Source organism: Eumetopias jubatus, unplaced genomic scaffold (assembly GCF_037043125.1).
Source record: "Eumetopias jubatus isolate StellerSeaLion01/CBP00866 unplaced genomic scaffold, mEumJub1_p1.0 scaffold_3, whole genome shotgun sequence".
Classification (NCBI taxonomy): Eukaryota; Metazoa; Chordata; class Mammalia; order Carnivora; family Otariidae; genus Eumetopias; species Eumetopias jubatus.
The window spans coordinates 101746655-101756239 of record NW_028274809.1 but is presented as its reverse complement, the minus strand read 5'-3'; positions in this window follow the sequence as shown (position 1 = coordinate 101756239).

Genomic DNA, 9585 nt, shown 5'->3' with positions numbered 1-9585 from the left:
GCATAAGCAGAAGTGTGTGATACCTCTTCAGGGCTTGGCCGATGGCTGTCATTCTGCATTCCGTGGAACAAACAAGTCTCTGACTATGTTAGTCAGCTCGGGCTGCCCTAACAAAGCACCACAGATCGGTGGCTTAAACAACAGAAATTCATTTTCTCGGGGCTCTAGAGGCTGGATGTCCAAGACCAAAGCGTCAGCAGGGTTGGTTTCTCCTGAGGCCCCTCTCCTTGGCTGGCAGATGGCCCCCTTCTCTCTCTGTCCTCACATGGTCTTTCCTCTGTGCAGCTTTTCAATTAGTGAAGGAGGCTGCTCTCAGGAAAAAAAAGGCCTAGTCATATTTCAGATGCCGGGAGAGAAAATCTGAGCCTTGTTCAAGAGCGTCAGTATCCCCGGGATGTGCGTGTTTCTGTCCAGAAGAGCTGCTTGCTTTGTGAAAGCTGCCGTTCCGTTCCACACATTTTATGGATTGCCCGTGCGTCAGGTGCTTTAGGAATATTAGCCCATTGAACATTTGCAAACGCCCAGCATGAAGGCATCATTACCCTCAAAACAGAGACTCAGATAAAGCAACCGACTTCACAGTTGCAACTCCATGGGGCACAAACATGAAATGAATTTTTTTTCTTCCTCCAAATCTTTTAAAGATGTATATCACATCTCCTTTCCTAATCTTCAGTAAAATCCTGGGCTGATCCCATACTCATAGCTTTTGGGTTGCTTTCAGGTATTAAAAATATCTTCCTGGGGCGCCTGGGTGGCTTAGTCGTTAAGCCTCTGCCTTCGGCTCAGGTCGTGATGCCAGGGTCCTGGGATCAAGCCCCACATCGAGCTCCCTGCTCTGCGGGAAGGCCGCTTCTCCCTCTCCCACTCCCCCTGCTTGTGTTCCCTCTCTCGCTGAGTCTCTCTCTGTCAAATAAATAAAATCTTTAAAAATAAATTAAATAAATAAAATAAATAAAAATATCCTCCTGTCCCATCTGGTTCCTTTTTAAAAATCTTAAATTGTGGATCTGATGTAATGCTCCCTGCCTGCCCCTTTCCCAGCACCAGCCTGCCCGTAGTGGGAGCCTGGGAGTGCAGGGGTGGGGATGGGGGGCTGCTCTTCATACCTCTCCCCACCCCCCACCCCCCACCTCAGGGACTTGGAGAAGGGGTGGGGCAAGGGTAAGAGTCTTTTTGCTTCACTGGGCCTCCGAGTGCAACCTCCTCTTCTGTGGGTTTTGTGGCTTCTCGATTGCTGTTCTCAGGATGGCAGGTGTCCAAAAGCCATCTCTCAAGAGGAAAACTGTGTGCCCCTCCCTCTGCCTCTCCTCAGCTCTCTGACAGCTGGAGTCCCTTGGCCTGAGGTTGACTTTCTCAGCGGGTGCTGGTAGGACAGCCCAAGGAACCCAGCACCCCAACGAAACTCATGGACCCCTCTTGGGCACACGAGCCACTGCAGTGTGGCCTCTCCATCTTGCCCCCAAGCCTCTCTCCAACCGAGGAGTCTGCTTCTTGCAGGTACCCCCCATCTCAAAGGGCAATTCTCTTGCAGAGCCTCCCTTGACTAAGGAGTGGAGAGCAAAATATTCCCCAGCGTAGTGCTGCCTGCAACTCGAATCTTGTCTTCACTTCCATAGTCTGAGATTGTGGGAAGGCTTAAGTGAGCCTGGGTCCGGCAGGGCTGAGTTGTGACGTTTAATCCCATTAAGTGTTGTGTATTTATTTTTATTGTGGTGAAATCCACAGAACATTGACCATCTTAAAAGTGAACAATTCAGTGGCATTTAGGACATTCACAATGTTGTGCAACCACCATATCGATCTAGTTTCCAAACATTTACATCACCCCAAAATAAAACCCCATGCCCACTAACGGGTCCCTCCCCGTTCCTCCTTCTCCCAGCCCCTGGCAACCACCAATCTGCCTTCTGTCTCTATGGTTTTACTGGTACAGTGTAATTTTTTTAAAAGATTTTATTTATTTATTTTTGTGTGTGTGTGTGAGAGAGAGAGAGAGAGAGAGCATGAGTGGGGGGAGAAGCAGACGGAGAAGCAAACTCCCCGCTGAGCAGGGAGCCCGATGCGGGGCTGGATCCTAGGACCCTGGGACCATGACCCAAGCCAAAGGCAGACGCTTAACTGACAGAGCCACCCAGGTGCCCAGGTATAGTGTATTTTGACATTTTCTTCTGAGGACTGCTTTCCCTAAGATTAGCTGGCTGACTCCAGTAGCCACCGCTGCTAGAAGGCTCCTGGCATGCAATGGATCAAAGACTCCCTGAAAATTCAAAGGGATGGTGGTATGGGGTGGGATTTTTACCCAATCGTTTGCTTTCAACAACCATCTCTAAGGGGTCACAACTGCACTCACCTCAAGTAGTTAAAAATCAGATCCATAGCTGTAAAGATCTGTTCAGCAACAGCCATTGGGCGAGCATTTTCTGTGTTTTACACACGGTGTTCGATACCGTTGAAAAATGGAAAGTCAGAGGGGTGTGGGCCAGTGGAAAATCCACCACAAGTGGATGCCTGTCTTTTGCCAACTTGGTGTATGTCCTCACATAAATTATTTAGCTTCCCTGAGCCTCAGTTTCCTCATCTGTGAAATGGGTGGTGACATACTACTGATGTAAGTTGTAAAGCTATAAAAAAGAAAAACCAAGGCTTAGAAGAGATGACCTTTAAGATCCCTGTGTGGTTGAAGATCATTAAGAGGTTTGGGTTTCGCCTCCTTCTGGTTTTATACACTATTAGGGAAACAAAACAAACGGATGTAGAAACCATTAAAATGAGTCAAGTACCAGGCTGAGTCACAGGGACTCCGACTCTGTGGTAGTCCAGAGAAGGGAGGAGAGGGTCTGTCCCTGGGAGAGAAGCGGGGTGGACCAAAGTTGAAGAAGCAGTTTGTTCAGGGGGCTCTGTGAGAAGTGGGCACAAGCAGGGTGAGTCAGGGGCTCAGTGTGGCGTGCTAGCAATCACGAGTGTGTGCGTGTGTGTGTGTGTGCGAGCACGCGTGTGCGTGAACACCTTGTGTGAGGACTTTTCAAGATTAAAAGACAGGAAAACAAAAGACTCAGGAAACATATCTATCAAATGCAACGTGTGGACCTTGCTTAAATCCTAATTCGAACAAACCAACTGTAAAACAGACATCTTTGGAACAATTGGGAGAATTTGAACATGAATTGGGTGTTAGATGACCATAAGGAATTTTGCTCATTTTGTTAGGTATGCTAACGTGTGAACCTAGGTGGGAACGATTTAAATATGCTTGTTACATCCTTAATTTTTTGGAGATACATCCTGAAATCATTTAGCAACATCAAGATTTTCTTTCCCCCCACAAACATAAAAATAGATGACGGAAGTATGGCAGAATGGTAATCATTGTTAGATGTACGTGATGCGTGTTTGGTGTTTACTGTACAGCTTTTCTAAGTTGGGAATCTAACCAGGAGGCAGACAGCACCTGAGCCTGTAAAGCCCAGGGACTTGAGACCAACTATTGGTTACACAGGAGCTGGGAGACTGGGGAGCCCAGCTGAGAACCCAGAGATTAGAGTCAGCCACCGCCAGCCCTGGGTTGGAGGGACAAGGCAAGAAGGTGCTCTCGCTGGAGCCCCTTAGCAAAGTAGAAACCCCAGCGGGCCTTTGTGGGGGAAGGGCGCTGGAGCCACGGGGCAGCTACACCTGCTGCGGGGACACTGTCCAAGGTAGAAAGGGAGAGAAAAACCCTGCTTCTCCCTTCCACTCACGTTTCAGTCTCCGGCGGGGGCTCCCTCTCACTCAAGCCCACTGTGCAATCAAAATGAAGCCACTGGGGGTCAGCCCCTTGCAACACAGGGAAGAGTAGGGTAAAGACAAGGGGCATCGATCTGAGGGCAGACAGCTCCCCGGCCTGCACATTATTCTCTCTACATCTGCGCACGTTTTTAAAAACAGAAGGAAAAGAGACCTCTAGCCTAAAACGTTGTTTGCACAATGACATCTCATCAAGGCTTGCCATGAAGACCACTTGGTATACTACCAGAGCTCGGACAGCAGGGCTCTTGGGGAAGAAGAGCCATTAGTTCCATTTTAGGGCAGCTTCTTGTTGCTCAGATAATGCTTTTCTGGCAAATAAACCAAGCCTGTTGACAAAGGACCCAGAAAGAATCAACTGTTGTCACTGCAAAACCATCTGCTTGGAGAAGCCATGGAGATTTGGCCTAAGACCCCCCATTAGCCCAGCTGGTGACCTACCCCAAATACATTTCCCATCTTTCCACTAACGGGACCTTGATTTTGTTCCTGCTGGCAATGTGCCCCCAAATTAATCTCCCCAGTTCTCTTGGAGTTACTGCTAACTACATGATTACATTCTGGACAATAGGATGGAAATGGAAGTCCCTGTGGAGGGTGATCCTTCCAGAATAAAAAGGGACATCTCTTTGCTCTGCCTGCCTCTTCTTGTGTGAGATATGAATGCAATGCCTGGTGACATAGCAGCAGTCTTGTGACCATGAGGACTAAAGTTAGATGCTGGAGGAAGAACTGCGCCAGCCCTGGACTGCCTAGCCCCGGGTTTCTTGTTAGATGATTAGGAGAAATCCCACCTCCTGGGTGCCTGGGTGGCTCAGTTGGTTAAGCGACTGCCTTCGGTTCAGGTCATGATCCTGGAGTCCTGGGATTGAGTCCCGCATCAGGCTCCCTGCTCAGCGGGGAGTCTGCTTCTCCCTCTGACCCTCTTCCCTCTCATGCTCTCTATCTCTCATTCTCTCTCTCTCAAATAAATAAATAAAATCTTTAAAAAAATTTAAAAAAAAAAGAAATCCCTCTTCCTCAAGTCACTGTTTTTTGGGTCTTGTGTGACTTGCAGTTGAACACATACCTTGACTCAAAGCAAAGAAATATGCTTTTACTCAACAAAAGTGAGCAAGTTGGTTACCAAGGCAGAGACGAGCAGCATTATCTCTATGTATATAGTATTAGGCACACAGCAGGTGCTCAAGAATATGCTGGTAAGTGCCATGTAATGCCACTTTATCAAAGGGGTGACAGTCCATCACCTATGCCATATCCTGTTGATGCCAATAAATGGGTGAGTCTATGTGGACAAGTGAGTAGTGAATCTGGAGAGTGTAAAGGCTTTTAGAGGTGAGGCACCTCTTCCATCACCTCAAAGGAAGACAGCAGCAATCATGCCAGGTTACCTGACGTTACAACAATGATCTGGGGATAAGGAATTACTTCCTGAATGTTCTGGGAGAAATGCAAATAGTGTATATGTAAGAAAAATATAGGTGTGTTCATCGCCCAACAGATAAAAGGATTCTGAAAGGATAGGTGTGGTACACATCCCCTAAGGTGACCCCCAACAAATCACACCCTGTATAGTCCCCACCCTCTCCCAGTGAGTGTGGAGGGAACCTGGGACTTGCTTCTAAACAATAGGGATATGGCAAAGGTGGTGGACAGTCACTCCTTCGACAAAGTTACGTTATGTGGTGAAGGTGATCATACACACACACATACATATGCCCCTTAGCAGACTGCAGTGAGAGAGTCTTCCATGCTGACTTTGAAGAAGGAGGAAGAGGGCCACTTGGTGAGGAACCGTGGACAGCCTCCAAGAGCTGAGAGGGCCTCTTTCTGACAGCCCGCCACAAAACAAGGACCTAAATCTATGTCTAAGGAGATGAATTCTGCCAACAGAATGAGTCTGTGAGATCTCCAGGATGGGCAACAGTGCGTGCCCAGGCTCTGAGGCCAGCCCCAGTCAAGCCTCCAGATAAGAATGCAGCCCACCCGTGAGTCCCCAACTGGCAGACCCAACTAATCTGTGCCCAGAAACTCTGAGATAATAAATGTGTACAGTTGTAGGCCACTAAGTTTTGGAGGATTTCTTACACAGAAATAAACAACTAATGTGCTGGGAGAGAGAATAAAGATCCTTTGGTGAAAGAGAGGAGGCTGTGAAGAGTCTTCCCGGGACCCATCTGGGGGAGGGTAGATGCCGGCAGAAGGTTCATTTGTTCACTCGCTGATTTGTCGGCTACTCATTAAGGGCCACCGCTATGCGCCAGGCACTAGGGAACAATATGAAGCTGTTGTGTCTCACATCCCATTTCTTCTTCACCACGAAGACATAGCAGTAACTGCCCACACTAGACACGGTGGAAGGGATAAAGCAGAGACTCACATGTGTTCGGTTCCCATGACGACCTGGGCACAGGGCCAGACCCTTTACATATACTGACTCATCGATCATCACAGCGGCTCCTAAGATAGGCATTAATACAATCATTTTACAGATTAAAAAATACTGAGGTCACACAGTGCAGCGCTGGGAGTCTAAGAACGTAAGTCGGCTCCTCCCATTCTAAGTTGGGTTGGAATCTGCCGTCGGGAGAAATCAGGTCATCTGAGCGCATGTGGCCTACTTTATCAAGCAGCCTCCTTTGCATCCTCCTCCTCCTCTTCCTCCTCCTCCTGCTCTTAAAGAGTATTCTGCATTAAAAAACTACGATCTGGGAGTCGCTTTATGGAAATAAGCTTAAACGGAATAAATAACTCACAGGCCCTCTTCACTTTTTCTTTGTCAGCATATTCTTCCCCGTCCATACAGACATTATTAGAATGTTCCTTCAAATGCTTTCTAAATTTGAACCTGGGGTCAATCCTTCGCTCCACGGCATTCCACCGCATTGCTGGGAGTGCTCCGTGAAATAAGAGGATAAAAGCCCTGGGCCTTTTTTTTTCCCCCCCTATTCAAAGCTTTGTATTCTTCTCTTTTCCCTTAACCTGTATATTAGTCAGGATTCTGGCAGGAAACAGCATTCGCGCTGATGTTTCAAATGAAAAGCCATTTAGTGAGGGATGATTTACAAAGATGCAGGTCAGTGTAAGGGAACTGGCAAAAGATGCTGAGGCATCCGGGAGCCGGCCAGAGCAGGAAGCTCTTACCGCCATCAGAGCCAAAAGGGCAGGGGAGAAACTGACGGGAAGAGAGCCCGGAGAGGCTGCGGGCTTAGAGCGGACCGCCCAGCAGGAGCCATAGTCCTGGAGGAGCAGAGGCGAGGAGAACGGGAGAAGACACATCCCAGCCTGTCTCTCCTCCTGCCTTTCTGTCTCCTGCTGGTGTTCTCCCGTTGGCTGAACCCAACCTGCAGCCAGAGGGCAAGGGAATAGGGTCAAAGCAGTATACAGGGCTCCACTGCCTGGGGTGCAGAGCGGGGCAGAAGTATTCTGGAAGGACAACTGGAGAAGAATTAGCATAATATGAGCACTATCCCATGTCATTAAATAACCCTTGAAGACAGTGTTCTTTTTTTTTAAGCAGGCTCCAGGCCCAGTGTGGAGCCCAACACGGGGCTCAGACTCATTACCCTGAGATCATGACCTCAGCTGAGATCGAGAGTCGGACGTTGGGGGCGCCTGGGTGGCTCAATCAGTTAAGCATCTGCCTTCAGCTCAAGTCATGATCCCCCAGGGTCCCAGAATCAAGGCCCACATCGGGCTCCCCGCTCAGCTCAGCGGTGAGTTCACTTCCCTTCTGCCCCTCCCCCTGCTCATTCTCTCTCTCTCTCTCTCAAATAAATAAGTAAAATCTTTAAAAAAGTTGGTTGTTTAACCCACTAAGCCACCCAGGCGCTCCTGAAGACAGTGTTCTTAATGGCTACATTATATTTCATCATTTGGTGAGTCTATAATTTATTATTAGTAGTATTCATAGTAGTAGGGACACTTGGCTGGTTCTGTCGGTACAGCATGTCACTCTTGACCTCGGGGTCGTGAGTTCAAGCCCCACGTTGGACATAGAGCTTACTTAAAAAAAAATAGTAGTGGTGAAGTAATAGCAGCAGTAAATCAGAGGGTACTAAGACTGGTCTCTATCCAATTACCGCAGTGGTGTCTTTGCTCATAATTATGTCTCCATACCTGCCATTTTAAGTGACAGAATTCATGGAGGCGTCTCCACCGTTCAAAGGCTTGCAGAGTCTAGGTGAGAAAGACCAGCCCAGCCTCCCTCCCCAGAAACCACCTTGGGCCAGCAGATCTGACCTCTCTGCCCAGGTGCGTGCATGTCAGAAGGCTCGGGCGGCACCTGAAAGCACTGTTCTTCAAAAATTGCAGGGTTGAGGGAGGGCGGATGGATGCCCAGGGGTGGGTCCGACGCTCACAAAGGAGCCCACTCCCTACAAGACAATTAAATGCCGGGACACTCTAAGCATTTGGGCTGCACCCACCCTTCTCCTACTGGGCTCCTGGGCCTTGGGCTGTGGCAAGCTTCTTGCTCCTCCTGCTGGCCATCCAGGGCATCTACAAGAAACAGGGCCCAGCCGGGTCCCGGCAGGTCCTGTGCATTAGCCCCCCTGGACATAGTCACCAGTTTGTACCCAGGCTCTGGGACTAGCCCCCTGAAAAGTTGCCACGGGATTTTGAGCATCTGACAGATGCTTGGACTCACCTTCCTGGAATAGAGAATTGTCTTGGCTACAACAGGCTCTCTTGGACACTGGTGGAAATTTAAACTGGCACACATATGGAGAAGCTTCAATCTTTTGATTCAATCTCCCCTCCACCAGGAAGCCTTCCATGACCACACCCGCCAATCCCCCAGTATAATCAATACGCCTCTTTCCCCCTCCTCCTGTAGCATTTTTGTTTGCATCTGACTCAGGTGAACAAGAAAAGTAATTTTATTTTACCCTGATTTTTTTACATTTACATTTCTCTTGAAGTCCAGTTCCTCCAAGAGGTTGCAGTAACTTGATTTCAATCACTTCAGGGTGTTGAAAAGAAAACCACAGGCCCAAAATTGTGTCACCTGGGCTAGGCCACGTCACCAAACCTGGCTTAATACCTAACCCGACTGCAGTTTCAAACTCCCCCAGAAACTAAGTTCGAACCTTTCAATCAGGAATTTTCTAATGAGGTGATCTGCACAAAAAGACCCTAAGGGAAAATGACCTTGCCTGAAACAATCCTTTCTTTTGCTAAGAACTTTCTTGCCCCACCCTCCTTCCTATAAAAACCTCCCATTTTGTACAGCTTCTGGGAGCTCCCCTCATCTAGCACGTAGATGGGATGATGCCTGTTTGTTTAATAAAGCCAATCAGAACTTCAAATTTACTTGATTGAGCTTTGTTTTTTTAGATTTTATTTATTAGACAGAAACAGAGAACAGGAGTGGGGGGAGGGGAGGAGGGAGAAGCAGGCTCCCCGCTGAGCAGGGAGCCCCAGGAGCTGGAGATCGGGACTTGAGCCAAAGTCAGATGCTTAACCGACTGAGCCACCCAGGCGCCCGAGCTTTGTTGTTGTTGTTGTTGTTGTTTAAAGATTTTTACTTATTCATTTGCGGGAGAGACAGAGAGAGAACAAGCAGGGGGAGAGGCAGAGGGAGAGGGAGAAGCAGACTCCCTGCTGAGCAAGGGGCCCGATGCGGGACTCGATCCCAGGACCCCGGGATCATGACCTGAGCCGAAGGCAGACGGCTTAACCATCTGAGCCACCCAAGGGCACCCGAGCTTTGTTTTTTAAATAAGGCTTTCTCTCTGTCCTTTCCCTGGGAATATGTCCTAGAGAGAGGTGGAGGGAAGAGGGAACACCTCTGTGGCTGAG